The sequence below is a fragment of the Aptenodytes patagonicus genome, chromosome 2 (genome assembly GCF_965638725.1).
Source record: "Aptenodytes patagonicus chromosome 2, bAptPat1.pri.cur, whole genome shotgun sequence".
Classification (NCBI taxonomy): domain Eukaryota; kingdom Metazoa; phylum Chordata; class Aves; order Sphenisciformes; family Spheniscidae; genus Aptenodytes; species Aptenodytes patagonicus.
The window spans coordinates 42,270,364-42,290,929 of NC_134950.1; the positions used below are offsets into that span (position 1 = coordinate 42,270,364).

At 38.4% G+C, this 20,566-nt stretch overlaps 1 protein-coding gene across 2 annotated transcripts in view; it reads left to right on the plus strand.

The window, feature by feature from the left end:
* The window catches only part of TOX (thymocyte selection associated high mobility group box), a 228,757-nt gene that overhangs the window by 94,746 nt on the left and 113,445 nt on the right, over window positions 1–20,566 (plus strand). The gene's annotated exons all lie outside the window — the stretch shown is intronic.

The following is a 20,566-nucleotide window of genomic DNA, read 5'->3' on the forward strand; positions in this document are numbered from 1 at the left end:
AATATTAGCAGAATAGATAAATACACACATTTTAGACACTGCTAACACCAAAGTAAAAGTAGTAATAGGGGTTTTTTTTGCATTTATTTGGCTTCTTTTTCTGACAGCTTGGCACCAGAGATCAAAGAGCTTTCAAAAGATTTAAAAATAAGTCTTCCACAAAACACTCAAAATAGGGATTGATGTTGTATCTTTATCTTATTTTGCTGACATTGGCATAAAGAAGTATTTAACCTAAGTCCATACATGGAAATCAAAAACAGGACCAAGAATGGAATTTCCAAATTTTTCACTGGCTGTCCAGTGGCAATATTTATCTCTTTAGGAAGAAGGAGCTGAGGTGCTTTTTAAAGCAACTAGAACCAGGTGTATGGCAGTGTAACTCAACAGATCACCAGTGCTTCTGCTGAAATATTTAAAATTCTGATATATAAAAAAAGTTTTCTGTAAAATGTTTGACAGCTTGTAGTTTATTCTTAAATTTAAAGTGCACTTACATTTATTGCAGAATATCTAAACTGAATTAGAGGTGATCCATGGCAGGGGTCCAAACCAAAATTGACCAGATCAAACTATGGCTTTCATATAATCTCTCAGTGAATAACAACAACAACAAATAATATTTCCTCATTATTTTATTCTGAAAGAGACTTTTTATAGTTCTTGTTTCATATCAGAACCTTGGCTTCTTTGATATATTTTTCAAATTCACACACCTAGTAGATCAGAAAATCCTCATTCACTTCTGCTGTATTGTGAGCAATAAGAGATCTTATTAAGTTGTAATAAGTACATATTATATATGTGTTGTGCAAATGCACATTTTAGTGTCCATTTTATATTTTGTTATCTATTGTAGATATGACGCATAGATCATGTGTCTCTTTTATACTTGAATACTTTTTGGCTGGTTTTCTTTAGAAAGAGTTTTAAAGGAAATTCAAAGCTAATGATCTGTTGTTGTGGGGAACTCTACTACCACATTGGAAATCTGCTCTTACAAAATCAAACATATGGTAACATTGCACCATATGTTGATTTTTATATTTAGTAAATGCATAAATATGATATAACCTTTATAAATTTCATTTTATTTTATTTTGACTGATAGGGCTTCATTTTCAAATGGAACTAAATGCACTCCTTCCAAAATGTGTCATATTGTTGTATTTCCTGAAAAATCAGTGGAACTTATTAGTACAATGTGAAAAAATATTTCCTGTAAGTTGTGTGTCTGTAGACACACCAGCTAAGCTTATGTAGTGATGCATAGAAGGAGAAATGCAGCAGATACTATGCTGAAATGTGTACCTCTAGTATGTATCTTTTTCAAACTGTAGAATCTTAATGACTATGGCAGAGATTTACATGAGAAGTACGGTATGTGAAAGCTCGATTTGAATGTCTGGTCTCCTTTTTTCTGTATTTTTCTTTTTGAACTTCTGAACCCATTAAATCATACTAACATTTGCCTTACTGTTACCCTTATTATTAACCTTCTCCCTACCCATGAGCTTTGTTTGGTTTTTTTTCTCCTCCCTCTATAGAACTTATGGAGAAACTTTGGCCATGTCATACTAGTCCATTTTCAGTGCTGTGTTAAGACTTGAAGAGCCAAATACGACTCAATGTATTTCAGTTTTAACTCTTTCTCTGCATGCGTTCTTGTGGAAATTAGTTCTCCAAGGAAATGCAGAGTTACACGCCCTCCATTGCGGAATGAAGCATCAAGACCAGTCAAGGACAAATTGATTAAAAACAATGGCTTAGATACATCAGGCAAAATAATTCTCAGTCCTCACCATAAAACCACAGAATGACTCCTTACTCATTTACTTTACTTGTGTAACGGTTCGCACAAGGATAAATGCTGTAGCAGGTACGACAATTCCTATTGTGCAGATTCCAAACATAAGCACTCCCTGTGGCTTTCTTCAGAAAATGTTAACCAGATTAGAAGAGGAAAAATTTTATCTCCTCTATAACAAGCCCTTATCACATCCTTCAGAATATTTTGCTTAAAATGATAAGACTTTTTATCTTTTTTAGTAACTATCTTTGCAACAATTTCTAAGCTATCTCCTGCTTTGAACTTTCTTCTACCTAAAGTGTACTCGCTGCTTGACTTCTGTTTTTATCTGAATATTGGAACAAGTATGGAACGTAAGAATATATTGCTGGAGAACAATGGGATGTTCTCCATGCTGATGGGAAGTGGAATGACCAAGAAGGCACATGTAACCTTCATGGTAACATTTAGATTTGGTTAAAGAGGTAACAGATAAACTGCAGAACAGTTAAATATGAATACAGAGCTTCCTTATAGTTAGGCTGAAAATTTTGTAATCACTTAGATTATTAAAATTCACTGACTGCAAAGTCATAAATGGTTGGTTGTTATCTGTTCAATATGAAATAATGTAATTTCCAAGTGAATCTGCCTTATGAAAAGCATCTTTCAACACCTTCTTACAAGTTTTCACAACAATATTGTTTTCTTACATAAGTAATTCTGCATGTTCTGGGGCAACAGGGAAAAATCAGTTCTTTGGCCTCACGCGACTTTCCAAGGATGTACCTTCTCTGTTTGCATGGTTTTCCTTGTGCTTTAAGGACTCAGGATGTGAGTTGGCACAGATGGGTAGAAGTATGAATGATGCACTAACTTCAGGTAAGCCGGTAGGGCTGTGAATGTGTATCTGTTTTACACATGTAATTTGAGCGAGCAGTGGTTTGTGCTTGCAGAAGGTGATCCTGAAAACATAAACTGTGGGGATGGGTTTCATTTTTTTTTCCTAGTAGAGATGGAAAATGGATGAGCTCAATTAAATACTCTGGGGTTTTAAACATATATTTTCAAATCAGGAAGCTCTGTCAGTTGTTAGATACACTGTGCTTATTGTAGTAATCCTCGTCTGTAGGTACAGAGTGATAATAGGCAGGAACTAGTCAATCAGCTGTGATTGTCATTTAATTGTGAAGACCTGAGAGACTGAATTTTCTTTTTTTCTTGGACTCAGGTAACATAATTCTAATGTAACCTGTGCTTGCCAAATTCTGCTTTACTTTCATTTTACTTCTGCAAACGACTGTTTCTACATACCTTCGGTGAGCCAAATTCACTAGCTTGAGCAGCAGAGATGGATAGCCTGAGGTTGTCCTGCGAGTTTTCGTTTTATCATTGTACAGGCACAGCACAGCATGCCAGGTACAACCAGCTTAAGGAGGATTCCAGCATCTCCATCATACAGTAAGCTCCTGACAGTGAAAAGATCTTATGCAGTGATACACTAGTTAAATTTGACAAAGAACACAGATTGTGTAAATCATGCTGTTTTCATTGATTATAGTCTGAGAGTGCGTTAACCCTCCTTAAGGCTCCAGAAATCACTTTTATAAATGTGAGTAGTACAAGAAAATATTCAGTGAAGCTTTTCATGGATTAATTCTTTGTTAGAGGATAAAGTATTTTCACACATACAGATATCAAAGCGATAGTTATACTTGGAGTTATTTTTTTGCCTCCACTGAGCATTTGTTTACTATAACCCCTTGAAGGTTAATTTTCACTTACGTTTTACAGGGACACACTGACAAGAAGCTTTGAAACACATCTTGTGTTATGCCAACTGTATTAATTAAAGCAGTACTCTGGCTGGGGTGAATTTTCTCCATAGAAAAGAGAGGTTCAAGTTTAGAATTAGAAAGTGATTCCCACAATTACTTTAGGTTTATCATTGCAAGGGCTCTAAGGAAAGTTGTTTACAATTTAGGGGGCTTTGAAACTGGTTTTGTTCACTTTTAATCTGTATCTTCTGATTAGGTAGTTGGACTTCTGTGTTTTAACATTATTGTGAGAGATTTTTCCCCCTGAAAAATGAGACTCCCTTTCTGCTTGAGGAAATATGTGATTTACTCTGTTTTTGAGCTTCAGAGCCAGTGCCTAATTTTCTTTTTATCGCATTCTTAGTTCCATAGTAAGCAATTTCCTTTGGCTTCACTGAACAGAAATTCTTTGGACATTGTAATTACAAACTATACATTATGACTTCCTACATTTATTTTTAAAGAGAGAGATTATAGCATGTCGTTTTAGACTGCTTTTATTTTATTGTCTGTGAGTTTATTAAAGTTTGTATATGTAGAGACTTCAGCTGATAGACTATCAACTAAAAAAGGGCCAAACATCATATATACTGGAATTCAAAAGCACAGCATAAAGTTGCCAAAATAAAATTGCCAGCACACCTTAATCACATTTTTATCACCTCATACTTCACTCTAAGAAACATATTTTCAACCAAGTTCTATATGAAACAGATCAAGGCATCTCATGGCTCTGCAAAAACTCATAAATTGGGTGCAAATTATCCTATAGCAATTCAGAAGTCTATTTTGCTTCTTAAACATTGTGCTAAATTGTTTCTGCTTTCACTAACAGTCTGCACTAATAAATAATAGGTTTGATTTGTGGGCAGGGGTGCAATAATTTCATGCTGCAGTGCTGTAACTCTGTCCATGGATTGACTGCAACTGTGGAAATTCTTCACTGGGAAGACCCTTCATGACTGCTTTTGCCAGTTTGATTCTGCAGATGGTGCTGTATAAAATGCCTGCATCCATACCGCACAATCCAACCTACTCTTTATTATTTCCTACTGTTGGGAAAAGTGTCACATGCACAAAACTGTTTCCCTCAGGCAAGGGAATCCTTTAATACAGCAGGCAAAGCCATCCCTGGGCTGCTTCATAATCCCTACCACTGATCTTCAGGAGAAGCAAAGAATGGGGATTCTGCTGGAGCTTCCCCATGCCTCAGTGGTGCCATTTCAGCTCCTCAGGGATGGGGAACAGAGAGAACACCTGGTCCTGGAAAGAGGTAGTGCACACTTTACACCGTCCCATTCACTTCATGGTGTGCAATGGTTAGGATTCATCTCACAACTTTTACACATCTTAAGTTTGATACATTTGTCCTAGAGTCCCTTCATAGTCAGCGGGAAAAAATATGCACATCATATAGACAGTTAAGCTGGCCTGTCATGGAAACCTGCTTCCACAGTCGGAAGTTCAGCTTTGACACCCCTCTTCCCTCTGTTTACAACCTTTTGTTTCGGTCCCCCGGCAAGAGACAGTCTTTCCCACCCAGGTGTCCTTACTCCTTTAATCTAGATTGCACCCTAGTCTTTCTGCAGGTGCTGTGCTTGCATTAGCTGTAATCTGCTTACTTTGGGGAGGCCCAAGCATGAACACGGTAGGGGGCTCAGGAAGCCGTTGGGGTAACTTTCTGCATCTGAGAAGCCGTTTCCCCTGTAAGTGGCAGGGGAACATTACTCTTCAGGTGCTGCCTGTCTTTGGACAAGACATAAAAGTGCATTTTCAAAGGTACTCAGATGCGAGGTGGAAGGACTGTTCACTAAAATGAGACTAGAGTAAAACAACAGTGAGTAGTCTTAAAATCGCCCATCTTGTTTAACTGAGGTATGATGACCATGCAGTGAAGTCACTGCAAGCCTCTTCAGTTCATCCACATTACTTGTCCATCTGGCAAGGATATTTATAAATTCCTGAATTTTATGCTGCACCAGAAGGTATTTCTGAGCAATGTCCCCTTTTCACTACAGAAGTGGCTGTGTTTCACTGGTAATTTACATTTCCATTAGCAAAGTGTGCAAGGCCTGAAGTCTTCTTTTGCGTATACCCCTCAAAATGGCTACTGGAGTCAAGGGGTGCTGAACACAGATTAAGGGCAGAATTTAGTCAATATTTGCAAAGCACTTTGGAGTACTTGGGCATGAAAGACATCATATTAGGTAAATATTATTTTCATTCTGGGTTAAATCCTGAAATCTGTACTTCAAACGTTTGTAATTTCTGAGCTGAGGTAGATACGTGCATATGAAAAGATTTTATTTGGACCAGGTTTGCTTGCTTACTTGTTGATCCTAAATGAAATGAAGATGTTTTTTGTTTTGCTCGGCTGAGGGAAAAATAGCAACAGCCCTTCCTACCTCTAGGCTCCTTGTTTTCTATCTGAAAAGTGCAGGCCAGCACAGAAAAGAAAATCAAATTTGAGTTTGTTGATAGTTAGTAAAGAAGGACCAAATGTCTCATATTTTGACATTTACTAACATAGATTTGCCTTTTAAGACATGTTGTTGTTGTGTAAGCCAGATGTAAGCCTGACTGCTTTCATCCACCCTTTCCTAGGAACTGGTACATCTCAGTAGTCAGGCCGTATTATAGCAATGCCCAGTGGTGACATTACACACTGGGGATGACTGTTTATTTATGTAAAACTTGCATATTAAACAGTTGAAGTTGATGCTGGTAGTAGCTGTCTACTGGAAAAGTGGAATATATTCTTCCTCAGACCACTGATTAAAGAGCAAAGGCCTACAATTGTGTTCAGCTATCAGAAAAAAAGCCAAGTGATTCCTAGTAGAGAAGTGTTGGTGAACCACCTTTGTCTAGACATCATAGCTCTTAGCTCGGGCTGGAGAGTTGGAGAGAATCGCCAAGTCCACAAACACAGTAAAGAGCACAGTACTTTCCTCTCTCTTTTCAGGTCTTCTTTTCCTATCTTTACACATCTCTCCTTTTTACACTGTCTGCAGTGAGTATATCATTTATCGGTTAATAAGTTGTCTGACAAGATAACCACTTTGTACCTAATTGTTCAGTTTATTTATGTATTATTGATGAGCCCAGACTTGAACTCTGCTTTCCTTAGAGCCTGCTTGATAAATCTGTTGGCTAATCCTATCTAAGACACTGAATTACCTGCTGTAGCATAATATATGACATTGCTTTTGCTTTGTATTTTTAAAAGGAGATGGTTACACATTTCCAATGAGCTGTGTTTAACAGTAAGAAATAAAATCAGATACATAATTCCCATTGCTCTGTGTTAAAAAAAGATCTTCAGTGATGCACCGTAACACCTAAAATACTTCCTCAGCTTTTAAATCAATGCTCTGACTATTTTAGCTTGTAAGGGCTCACATAGCTAAAAGAACTTCTGAACTGCAAAATCGTGATTATAAGTAAAACTATTAGACATGTCAAAACACTTATGTTGTGTATTACTAATATGATCTGAAAATATCGGAAATTAATCACCTTATACTTTCCAAGGCAGTAGTTACTATTTCAAATGAATGAATAAAACACCAAATTAGTTTTCTATCAAAACATGAATCTAATGATGGCACATTTTTGTACTCTGTTATTATTTCTGAACTTTTGACTTGTAGGCGCTGACATAAGGGAAAGTTGGGACTATTACAAGAACTGTAGCATGCAGGAAGAAACAGTGATACTGTGTGACTAGCTATTTATGAATTTAGCTATTAAGACCCTGGAACCTCTGCAAAACCCCAGAGCCTCTTAATACTTCTCTTAGAAGAATATCACAAAACAGATTGTTGCTGACACCAAAAGAGACTACGTGCTGAATGTGTGAGCCCATTTAATGGTTTCCCTAAAAGTGAGAAAAACGTAAACTGCACCTCAAGTAGAGCTTCATTTCCTGGGCCTGATCAATGCATGTTCTACTCAATGTTAGTCTTGAAATCAATTGAATTGTACCAGCATAGACCCAGACCAGTACCCTGGTACAGGACCCGTCTGCGAAAAGGTGTTTCATTCTGAATTGCATTCAAATCAAGGACATTTCACTCCATCAGCAAATATATGATTATTTCAACTGGTGCTTTGTGTGCCTTTTAATGTGGGAGGGAAGGAGCCAAATATGGTTTTGGTAATGTTTATGCAGCTGTTATGCTTCTACTGGGTTGTATATCTGCAAGTCAGAGCATGATTTGCCAATTTGATTTTCTCTGTTCCCTCTTTACTTTTTTTTTTTTTTTTAACCTAATAAACACAGAATTAAGTTATTCTAGACTGGGAAAGTTTAGTTTGGAAATGAGTTTGACTGTGTGAAGAAAGTTTATTCTGAGTATGTACAGTAGAGACATAATCTTAGGTATGACCATTGAAGCTGTAGTTTTCAGTGGGTTGTTCCATGACTTTAAAACTGTAAATATGCATTTCAGTCTTCCAAACACAAAGAACATTTTAAAACAAAAATTATTTGAGCCATTTATTTCAAGTTTAATGTGCGCTCGTTTAATGGTCTTTAGGCATAGCAGATTATGATAATTTTCATCACAGATTTTATCAAATCCAGAGGACGGTGTATTTATAATTCAGTAGCTTATACAGAGAGGTGAGAGAATATAATATGGGGCACTAAAATGGTAAGGCATATTTTCGATGACATTACTGTTATAGAGTACTTTCATTGATTAATGAAATGGCTAAAGAGTCTGACTAGGCTATGAGATTGCTGAAGTTAAACAACAATTATTGTACAATTGGGTAAAACAGAAGCAGATACTGTGATGCTGTGGGGAAAATGAGACATCAAAAGCTAATAAGAAACCATTTTTGTATCATAAAAGCATAAGAACAGGTCCATCAAGCTTTAATCACATTGTTATATTATACATTTATTTTAAAATTATGTTAGCTCATTAGCAGTGGTTATAACATAGATTGTTATAATTATAGTAAGATTAGCAAATACTAAGTTTTGCTTCTATTTCAGTGCACTGAATGCACAGGCTGCACTGTGTGAGTCATAGGATTATCTGTCTAAAAAGCAGCACTTCTGTATTTCAAGGGGTTTGTCGTTACATTGGTGTCACGGTCCTGTTCAAAAATGCTGACACCCACTTTGCAGGGACTGGTAGTTTTATGCCAGCCAAGGTGAGGGGAGCCCATGGCCACCTTGTCCGTAACTCCTCTCCTAGCCATGGGGTGCAGAGTACCCGTGTCCCTCTGAGCGGCTGCACTTGGGGAATGACTGCCAGTGAATTGCAGCCCTGCTGCAGCCTAGCCTGCCAGCAAGGAACCTGCACCGGAGCTCCTTTCATGGTAAGCAGTGAAAATTACGCACTTACCTCATGTCTCTGCATGGCCCTTTCCAGCATAGCAGAGCTCAGCTTGTTTCGCTGCATTCAGGCACTTCAGAAGTGCATCAGGCTGGAAATTTTGAAGTGACATAGTCTTGCCAATATTCATTTGACAAAGCCATAATTGCCAGGTTTTTTTCAGTTCTTCCTTAAGAAGAATTTCTCAGGTCTGGGATGTGATTTCTGTTCAAAACTGGAAAGACCAATACCAGAAAATAATGTACTGTGAGGGAGAGTGCTCAGTTAGATGTGAGAGAGACAAATTCAAGTCTACATCATCAAGTACTTTTAGAAAGTTAACTGCCACAAGAAGTCATATGAGAAGACTATCCCATAGTCTCTGGCTGTGGTGCACAATTGGTCTATGAGGGAATAGCAGAGTAGGACTGAACCAGGGTTTCCCACAGTGCTGCTGTGTGCTTGAACAGCCATGTTCTTCTGGTGAAAGTCATCTTCATTTTTCATGTAAAAATGTTTCAAAGTTAGTTTCATCATAAGATTCATCCTGGAAATGCTTGATTTGAAAAAGACATACAGCTCTGACTTGGGCCAAAAGCCATGGAGCTTAGATCTTCACCATTTGTCATAGATCATGTTATCTACCCTAACTATATGGCAACTTTCCATGCTACTGTATAGGTCAGGAGAAGCTTTCAGAGGTTTCATTTATTAAGGGCTGGGAAAAAACAAAGCATGTTCTAAATAAAGTGTGCAGGGAGGAAGAGGCTGTTGCATACCCACAGTCTGGGTGTACCGTGGGAACAGAGAACCTGTTCAGATTTGTCCGCAGCTAGCTAGAGCACTACATTCGTTTTGGACAGCACATGAGATGGTGAAAAGGGAAGCACTCAAGTGGTTACAAATGAGGAAATGTTTGGGAAAAAACATTTTGTTTTTGTTGTCAGAGAATGTTAAAGGAATTTAAAATAGGCTTCCTGAAGAAGAAGACAGGGTGTCTGTCTTTCACTGTGTTCACGAGTGTTATTGAAAGGTAGGAATCATCAGTCTCAGCAGACTGGAAGGATGGAAAAGGTCTTAAGATAAAATAGTAAAATTGCTGAAAAGTTTGAACTGAAAGGGGAAAATGCATGGAAACACCATTGCCAGAGCTATATGCAAGGCAGGACTTGACAATAAGCTTTTGCGGATGCTGTGTGAAACCTATTCTGCTATTATTCAGGGGCTGGATTTGCCTGCCCAGGGAGCTTCCTCGCAGCGCTAATGTGACTGCCTCATGCTGATATGCATGGCTTCTTGGAAAGACAACAGCCATGGTGCTGATAATGCCAGGTTTGAGTAACTTTTGCTATCTGATTTGCTGTGAGGAATGTACAACTGTAATAGATTCAGAGTGTACTGATAGGAAAAGCAGCAGCCAGTGCTGAGGGTAGCACCGTTTCTTCAAGCGGGAGGGAAGAGGAGGTGGAACATTTTTCATCTTTAAAGGGTTTTGGTAAAAGAGTGGCAGGTACAACGGTAACTTGATATTTTAGCTCTTTACCTTCAAAACTGAGAAAAAATTGAAATATATTTGCACAGACTTGTCTTTTTTCTGTTAAAAGAAAATATATCAAATGTATAAAGAAAACACTGTTGCAGACTTTAACAAAAAAAGTTGTTATGAGTGCTACTTAACAAAATAGAAACAAAAGATGAAAACAGTCATGGAATAATTTAGTCATAAAATGAACTGTCATCTTGAAGGTCAAATTTTATCTTAAAAGGTGTAGAGTATTTTCACTTAGAATTTTTGAGAACTGATAAGTGATTTCATTACATCAAGGCCACGTCTTCACTGAAGTCGATAAGAAAAAAAAGTAAAACAACTTTTCCTCTTCTGCTTTTGAGTAATATTTTGAACATTTCTAACCACATCTACTCTTGCATGACCTATTTTGGGATAGAATACTGCAGACCTCTACATTGCTCTGTCAGTGTATCTCAGCTTGATCTGTAGACCATCCTAGCAAAGGAATAAGTCAAGCTACAAGCCTTGCCAAGCTTTTGAATCTTTGTTGCAACTGTAAATGTAAAAACTCGTGTTGCTTCAAATTCCTCTTTTGAACACGCATGGGGCTCCAGCTTCTTGTTTGATGCAGGCAAGGAAATAAATGTGTGAGACATTCTTCATGAAAATAATCCTGTTGAAATTAATGGAGCTCCTAATATACTGGAGTAACTGTGGATGGAAGTCGGATTGTCCACATGGTTGCCACAGTAGCTGTTTTTGTAAACTACAGTTGTGTATCAGCCCTACAAGACCCTTGTCCTTTAACAGATGTCCGTGTTTTGCTAAATCCTTGCAATGAGTCATTTTTGTTATCACCCTTTCCAGGTCTGAATTAGTTGTACCTAATGAAATCCCATCAGACTGTGCTAAATATTTTGGTTTGCCAGAAATTTAAGCTGATTCGTCCCATTTGAGTTTGGTAGATACTTCAGTATTTTATGCCTGTTCCTGTAAATTTCTGAGCTCTTGGGTCCTATGCATTGGTCAAGAGTGCTTAAGTTATTGGATGATCAAGCCTTTCAAACTTCTTAAAATTGGTTTCTAAGTATGCCATGGATTTCTAAGTATGCCATGGGGTTTTTTTTCCTTACTCTTTTAAACATGAGGCATAGCGGTATGCAGGCAAGATTTTCTAGTTACCTGGCAATTGTTAACTTTAGTTTACTTCTGAAGACCCTCTGTCATAGGATTTTCAGAATAGTAGGGGAATTTTGCTTGTGCTTTTGTTGTTAATGTTGTTCTAGCCCATTTTATTTCTAAGATTCTGCTGTGTAGAAGCAGATGTACTTTCCCACAGGAACTATATATGCCCCATTCACTCTGTAAATAACGCAGTGGGTCAAGTTCTGTCCATGGGTCCCTGCACACAGCTCCCACTGTAGTCATGCAAGGGAACGGTTTTGCCTTAGTTGTGCAAAACTCATTCACTAAGGTCTATGGAGCCTCTCTTCTGCCATACTGCAACACAGGGGGCTCTGCACATAGATATACAAAAAATACTCTTTTTTTAGTCATCTGTCTGCTCTCTGTAGATCCTTTTTATTAAGCTTTCCTGTGTTTTGTTACATAATCTACCAACTGAAATGATGAGGCAGAGATGAATATTGACAAAAATGTCTCTGAAACTCAAAGTAAGAAAGGCCCTGTTGCCTTACCATTCTACCTGATCCAGTTCCTGTCCAAACGGCAATGGCACAATTCCCTTCACCTTCCATGATGCAGGATCAGACCTTGTCATGAAACTGGCCAGGTATGTTGGGGTTGGAAAATATTACAAACCTACCATGTTAAACAAATTTCCTCAGCTACTGTAGGCAGAAAAAGAAAGGTCTAATCTTAGTTGTTCAAACCTTTCCACCTTATCACCCAATTTTCCCAGTGGGTGGCTACATCTATAATTTAGTGTGGATTGAGTAAAATAATAACAAAAGCACTTGCCACTTTGATCTCGGTATGTTTATTTAATGAGTGTTCAATATGCAAGAGATAGTTTAGCATAGGAGTCCAGACTACAGTGCGTTGGTTTGTTTGGGTTTTTTTTTATTATTTTATTTTATTTAACACCCAAGGTTAAAAGGAGCAGGAGCCCAGCTGAGAGAGTTCAGAGTTCATCTCTGCATGCTCACTGTCTTCCATTTAAATGTACACAAAGGACTAATACAGTACCCACTCTCCCCTGGGCTGTCTTTGATACACTCTGCTGTGCCTGGGCTCTGCCACTCCTCCTATCAGTCTGATCCTACTTCTATTAGCCCGCTGTGCTCAGCACTGTAACCTCATTCAGCCAGCACTCTGCATGCAGGCTAACAACTTCAAGGCTCTGTCAGGCATCGACACATGCAGGCTCCAAGCGGGAAGCTAAACACCCCCCTACACCTCCTCTCTGGTTACACATTAACCTTTATTAAGTGCAGGAAAAACACAAATGCTGTAGTGCCATCATTCAGGTTTTAACTACCAGTGTATATTTAGATATTCAGCCAGCTTGCCATCATTGAGAACGTACTCAGCAAACCCTCTGGTTCCTCCCCTTTCCATCACAACGAGAGCGGTAAATAGTGAGTTAGCTTGGGGAACGCAATGATAAAAGTTCTGGGTTGAATATTTATGGCACAAGCATAAAAATCTGAGAAAACTTTGACAGCACTGCCTATACTTTTTGAGGCAATAGTATGTGTTATAAATGGAAAATGAGACCAAAATGGTCTCATTCTAGGAGAATCAAGCAGGCTATTTTCAAAACATGTCCTCTTTGAAAGCCAGGCTGTAGAAAAGACAAAGTGCAGCGCTAGTCTGCAAACCCTATTGTGCTTTGATCCAAGCACTGAATATATGAAAGTCCGTTGGGTGCTATGGGCAGAGAGAGTTTTGTCGCTGTTTCTGGCTCTTTCTAAGTATAGGAAATGTCTGACAGCATTTCCTTGCAAAGCAGCACCCTCGCTTCCCGCTCTGGGGCTTGCTGCCAGTGCCCACCCACCTCGTGGCTTGCTCCCACTCTCCGGGGAGCCGTCGAGACCGGGGCAGATTCCTTCCCAACTCCAATATGCCTAACCCACACATCACTATATTTGGATTAATTAAACACATCATACCCCATATTCCTCGTTTAGACTCTTTGGACAACATGTAAGAAAATGAAAGCACAGGAGACATAAAGGATTTTCCTAATACTTTGCTCCTGAAAACGAGTTACAGAATTAAAATTAATAACAATAATAATCTTGAGACTCACCATCTCCTCTCTAATGCTTGGCACATCAAACTTTCTGTGACCTGGAGGGCTCTTAGTGTTCCAGGTGGGACAGGACTTCTCCATGTCCTGCCAGTCTGCAGTAATCACTTTCCTTTGGCCATACAGGGACATCCAGCTCTGCAAAGAAATTTGACTTCTTTTTGCCATGGTGCTCCATTCAGGCATTTTCACCCAATCTCATAGTCTTCCAGTACTGTCCTCTTTTGAAAAACAGTCCTGGAAGGAGGGAGGGAAGACGGCAGAACAGAAGCAAAGTCGATACTACTAGATTGTTTTTTGACAGTTTTCCTGTGATAGTCCTTCAGTGAGGTGTCAAGCCCCTTTGCCGGGAAGGACGCCTGTCTGGAATGCTTTACTGTAACCTGTCTTGGGCAAATTTAAACGTGTTCAGTACAGCATACAAAATGGGGTTCAGGAGACAAGATGGAGTTTCAATTTAATACAGACATACCGCTCTGCCAAACTGTGTCAAGAAAGGGATTTTCCATCGTGTAATAATATTTACAGAACATCTCTGTTTTTATCTTTAATGGTTGCCGTAACAAGATCAACTGTTTCTTTAGCATAGCCATTTGATGATTTATGTTGTATCCCATCATTATTTTAGTCTCATTTCAGCAGCTCTGAGTAAAATAAAATATCACTCTGTCATCGAGCAACTGAGACAATGTCCACTCTTGGCATTTGGTTTAAAATAAACTAAATTACCTAGTTTTAAAGCTTTTTCAGGATTAGTGGCTTCTAGATAATGTAAGTTACAAATGGTATCTATAAGCTGTAAGCCCTAAAATCACTAAATCACTAGAAATAAATAATCTTTTTACACAATGTTATTGCAACATTTTCTTAAAACACAATGAATTGTGTTGGGGTGCTGTCAGAGCAAGGTAAACTATGGTTAAAAGGTACAGCTAAAGTTTAAATTTAAATCTAGCTTCTAGTTCCAATCTAAGATGGGAGAAATTTGTATTTATATGTGATTAATAACACAGGCTTTGAAGATCTGTAACATCCTTTGAAAAAATCAGGATCTCGAGTCCGAGTGGCTTTACCCAGAAGCTGAACTTACTAAATACAGCAACTTTCACCAATTTGATCATCTGTCCCCTTGCTTCTTCTTCTTTAATCTCTACATTTGAGGATATCGCTGTTGAGATACATTTGTGCACAAAACAGTGTCCAAAGTTGCTCCCCCTCCACACCCCAGCCCCAAGCTTGTTTTGGCATCAAAAGCTATATGGGCTAGTATTCATCATGCTTCCCTGCCTACACTGCGGTTGGACGAGATGTAGTACTATCACACTGTGCTGCACTTCAGTATGAACTAGAAGAAGCTCAAAGATCCATGTGCTTGATTTTTTTTTTTCTTTTAGCTAATATAACTATGCCTGCAGAACTTAGGGCACATATATCTATATATATGCATACAAAGAGAAAGCAAATATGCAATTCCTTCAGAAGTTGAAAACTGTGGATGAAAAAGGAGCAAAATAAACCCTCACTTCTCTCAACAACAGCAAAGAAGTGTGAGGTAGCAAGGAGACAGAGATCGAGGGGTGAAAATTTCTTCCCCCTGTAATCCAGATAGCACAGGTGACCCTGGCAATGAAGACAGAGTGATTTGGCATAGAAGAAGGTAGCTTGTGGGGACCAGAGGACACATAGGCTGGAAGCGTCTATTGAACCTGTGCATCCCTGTGGCAGTTGTCATCTGAACTAGTTACATGAAGCTAATGCAGGTATGTCTCTGCATTTATAATCACTGTATACGCACATACAGTTAGCAGTATATAAATACGTTTTGTTTCCAGTTATCCTCTTTGACTTTCAACCCTTTCTAGTTTTTTCTGCCCTATTGCACCTTCCTTTTTGTCTTTCAAATTCTTCTGTGTATGTAGGCTACAATGAAGATTCTTTAAGTTGGTGTCACCATGAGAAATTTTGTTCTCTATTTGTTTCTGTGCAACCTGATTATAGTGTCTTTTTGACATAGTCCACACAGGGTGTTTTTCATTTAAAGAAGCACATAAAGAATGAATAAAAAAATACCATTCTTGCAAGCTTTGCTACTTCATAATCATTATTATAAATGCTGGCAGAGTTTGCTGCAACCTAAGTGGGAAGATGAAAACAGGCTTCCCGGCCATGACTACCTCATAAGACTCTGATGTGATGCCATGCTAATGGGAGACAAAAGCCAGCTTTGGATCCCTTGGTAAATCCATGCCTGGTGAAACAGCCTTACCACTCCGGACGTTTGCTGAACTCTGTCATAGCTCTTGCATCAGTAACAGTCAGCCAGTGTTTATGTAATTATGTTCCTAACTTATATGAGTAAATTGTATTTAATAACAGCACGTGGGTATTTTGTGCATGTTGGTTTCTGAACATTATAATTTTTCTTACAAAGGGTTATTCTAGGGGAGATTCTAACTGGCCATGCCATAGTGTTGCCTGTATGTTTTTTTATGATAATAATTTAAATAAAAAATATGATGCAATTCTGAATGTATATTAAAAACAGCTCCCAGTAATATATCTTTTCATATTACAATGCAGTCATACCCTTAGTTTGCTCTCACCCAAACTTCTCATGCAGTTACACTTTAATATGAAAAGAAATGTTGTCAAGAGTAGTTATTATCACACATCAGAATATTGTATTAGCATTCACTTTTAATAGATTAAAATGAAAGCCCTTAATGATACTGAAGGATCTTGGAGACACATTGGGAAAGCTTTAGATGAGATGTCATATGATATATATACATCATACACAGGTTCATAAAAGACAGTTCATTTAACTGCCTGCCTTTGTGTTTTGTCTGTTCTGTTTGGATGAATCATCCACAGGTTAAGTGATGCTAGTGCAGTTTCTTTGCTTGAAATCAAGCACAATGAGTGGCAGGGAAGTTTAGGGAATACAAAGTTCTTGTAGACCAGGGATGATGAGTAAAACAAGACAATTTTAGAGGCATGGAATATAACCTGGAAGAAAAATATGGTGGTTGGAGGCATCTTTGGGTCATATCTGTTGATCTTTTGACTCACTGTCTGATCCGGATAGGTTGCTTGAACTGCTGTTGCATAAATCACCTCACTTGTAAAGCTGAATTCAAGGTGGATGTAGTATGAGTTAAGCTGTCCTGGAGGAGAGTTGTTGAGAGATGCTGTGCTGCAGACCCTGCACGTTACAAAGCAGTGTATAAAAAGGTGAAATGATTCAATGTTCATTTGTGGGGTTTAGGGGCTTGTTTTGGAAGCTTCTGATACACATGGGAAAAAACAACAGTAGGACCTTCCAGTTGATCAAGTTGTTGGCATTTTTTTCTCAGTTTATTGTTGCGATGTGGGATAGTAACATTTAGACAAGGTGGGCACAGAGACAGTGTGCTGCATCAGTGTCTCTGAACTTCCTATTATGGAAGGCTTGTGTACCCTTTTTTTGGCTGGGGTGGGATGTATATGTCATCTGTATTCCACACTTTTTTGGTAGTTGGGAAAGGGGATGATGAAAAAACAATTCAGCATTGAAGTAAACATTTTGTTTTATTTTGGTGTACAAAAATCATAATTTCACTTTTTTATAAACATTTTAGTAAACTTGAAGGAGGCATCTCCTGACAATACCTGCTGTAGGAAGTGCATGTGTGTATCCTTCATCATTCGAGTTTGCGGGTGTTTTTCAGGCTCACGTCTGAAGTCTTAGGAACTGCCAAGAAGCCATGCACCACACTGCCCTAGACTGCGGGCAGATAATAATTTATACAGCTGTAAATGTAGTACAAATACTAACATGGCAACAGTGTTAGTGTCACCTAATACATCACAGTCCGCATCCTGCAAATGCAAATGCAAATGCAAACACTACAAAAAATACACATTGCATCAAATCTTATTGAACTATACAACCTATTACACAACATCTTACCCATACTTCTGACAAGCAGATGCTAAATATTGCAGTGGCTAAACTCCATGTTTGAATATTGAAGAAATTAAGTAATAAATCAAACAGCTGCTGGGTATTTTTAGATGTTAACAGGTCACTCAGATTTTACAGACATTATGCATTAATATATTTTTCTGAGAATTTACCCTAACAAATTCATCTGAAACGTTGCAGAAGGTCATTTCTCATTTAAGGCAAAGCCAAAAGGCCAGGAAGTTTAACTTTAGGTGTATTTTTGTTTTTTGGTTTCATTGATACATGCTCACATTAAGCCCACAGACCACGGTAGAACAAAAGCATTTCAGAGCTAAATAGAAGGCCACAAGCAACAAACAGGAAAGGCTGAGAACCAAGATCCTATCAATGCCTGAGGCACCACTAGCAGCAAGGCACTGATCAGATAGGCAGATGATCCCACAATAACACACAGAATGATGAAAATTTCCAAGATTCATGGAAATATGATCTTAGGGAATTTTTTCTGTGAATGCAGATTTGGTGATTGCAAGCTTGGGAGCAAGGACACATGACCAAACATCCAAAAGAGGGAATTATCTGAAAGACTAGTATACTTCATAAAGATTCTTAAATCACAGGCTCAGGAATTATGGAAGGCAAAATAAATTGAAATAACCCTGGACTGTATCCAGCCTGTATACAGAAAAGGAAAGAAGTTTCTTCATGTTCTTTGCAACTAAACATATGCAACATAATATTTGAATTAGAGCAATGTTTGCAAGGTAGTGTAGCAAATATATGAGGGTAATGAGGGAAATTCAAAATAGGAGACATAAGGAATCATGGGTTCCAGGGCAGATAGGACTACCATAACCAGCCAGCGTAACTATCCTGTCCATAGGATTTCTCATAAATATGATATGGAATGCATCTTTTCTGAAAGAGATATCTAACTTCATTTTAAAATGTCCAAGAAATGATAAGTTTGCTGTTGACATAATGCCTAATTACCTTCTAAGGTAGGAACTTGTATCTTATTTCAGAACTGAATTTCTCTAACTCCCATTTCTTTCTCAACACTAGATCTCATTATACCACTGTCAGGAAGGCTGACATCTTGCTATCAGACATCTTTCCAGGGTGTAAGTACCAATCTCAGTGATCAAGGCACCTTTCAGCCTTTCGTCTGACAAGCTGAATAAGTCGAGCTCCTGTAGGCCTTGCACTGGAGCTCTTGGTTTCCAACCACAGGCTGTGAAATCTCTCTTCAGAATTTCACCTGTCCATCTGAGTAGAAGAAACAATGCATTTTTTCCAGTGTGCAAACAATCCAGGCGCTAAAAAATTTTCTCCAGAAATCTGTTTGAATGCTAATAAATAAGAACATTCTTGAATGAAAAAGCTGAAAGAAATAGCAAGTGTAAACAAGGAACAATAAAGGAACAAACATCAATCCCTATTTTGAAGATCTAATCCAACTATCTCTATTCCGTCAAATTTCAGAAATATTCTATTCCCTATGGCAGATCTGTGCCCGTGGCATAATTTTTTCCCTCCCATGAAACTAGGACTTCTGACAGCTAGGCTGTGACTATCTATTAAATAGCTCTGGCCAGGAAGGGCAGACCGTCAACCGCTTTGCCAGGAGCTGGCACTTGTTCATTTCTACCGCTGCTGTTACAAGCCTTGTAGCCTCTGGCAGAGAAAGAGGATGAACAGCTGGAAGCTGAAACCTTTTCAGCTGCCTCAGCAAAAATTGGTAGAGCTATCTGCCAAAGCCACAGTTTGACTTTGCCACCTTGGTCTTGTTGAATATACTGTACCTTGCAGGTAGAATATCCCAAGAAGCTCAGCACGAATCGAGGAATGTCCATAGGATATTTCACTGCCACCTTCTGTAGGAGTAGAGGAAGCTGAGTAGTGGGGACTTTATAAAAATGCCGCTGCGTCATCAAAAATAATGGCTCATTTCCAAAATATGTCACTCCAAGCATTCACAGAAGGGGTCAGGTGAAAGTTATTTCAAACAGACCTCGTAACAGCTGGAAATTTGTGGCTGATGACTGGGGATGGGGATTCCTGCTGTTGTTCATTTCTACTTGAAAGGTTTGAAAAGATTTTCCCTACCTCCTGAACAGATACTGGGACTGTAGTTGCATGTTGACACTGCCACTTGAGCGGGCATGACAAGAGACATTTTCCAGATTACGTAAGAAATCAGTAGTTTTATACTTCTTTGTGTTGGTACAGGATGAGGCTTCAGTTGACAGTTTTTCTCCATCTAGACCTTCAGATTTTAATCAACTCCTTTCTATCATATTTCTGTTACTTCTTAACTGCAGCTAAGGGGAGAAAAAGAACAACAAAAAAAAGAGCTTTGTATACATTTCCAGGAATGGTATTTATCATTTACGGAAGGGAAATTTTGCAGTTCTGATTATGAATGTTTACTTTATTCACGCATCAAGCAAACTACCCTCTTACACCATACGGTCAGGAGGTATACTGTTTCATACATTCAGATGTCTGAAAGCTGTCTGGAAATGTATTTCCTACTTTCTGATACAGGTACGTTTCAATAAGAGGGGCTTTAATTTGTTTTGAAATTTCAACTCTTGTTCTGCTCAGAAGCTAAAGTTGGAATCCATTAGGATACATTTTAGTGCAGTTTCTATTCTCATCTTCCTTTTCTCAGTAACTGTGCAATTCACTTAGTACTTCATTACAAACAACAGCAATATGTATACATGGTGCACAAAATGAGCCATTTTGTTTTAAAACAGATTGCTGATGAAAGGAAACCATTCATTTCTTGCTTGCTAGCTGTAATTACTAGAGCGCTAATTACTCCAAATCACTGACATCCAGGGTCAATAAGAATGACAACAGGAACATCAAAGACAAGATGCACACAC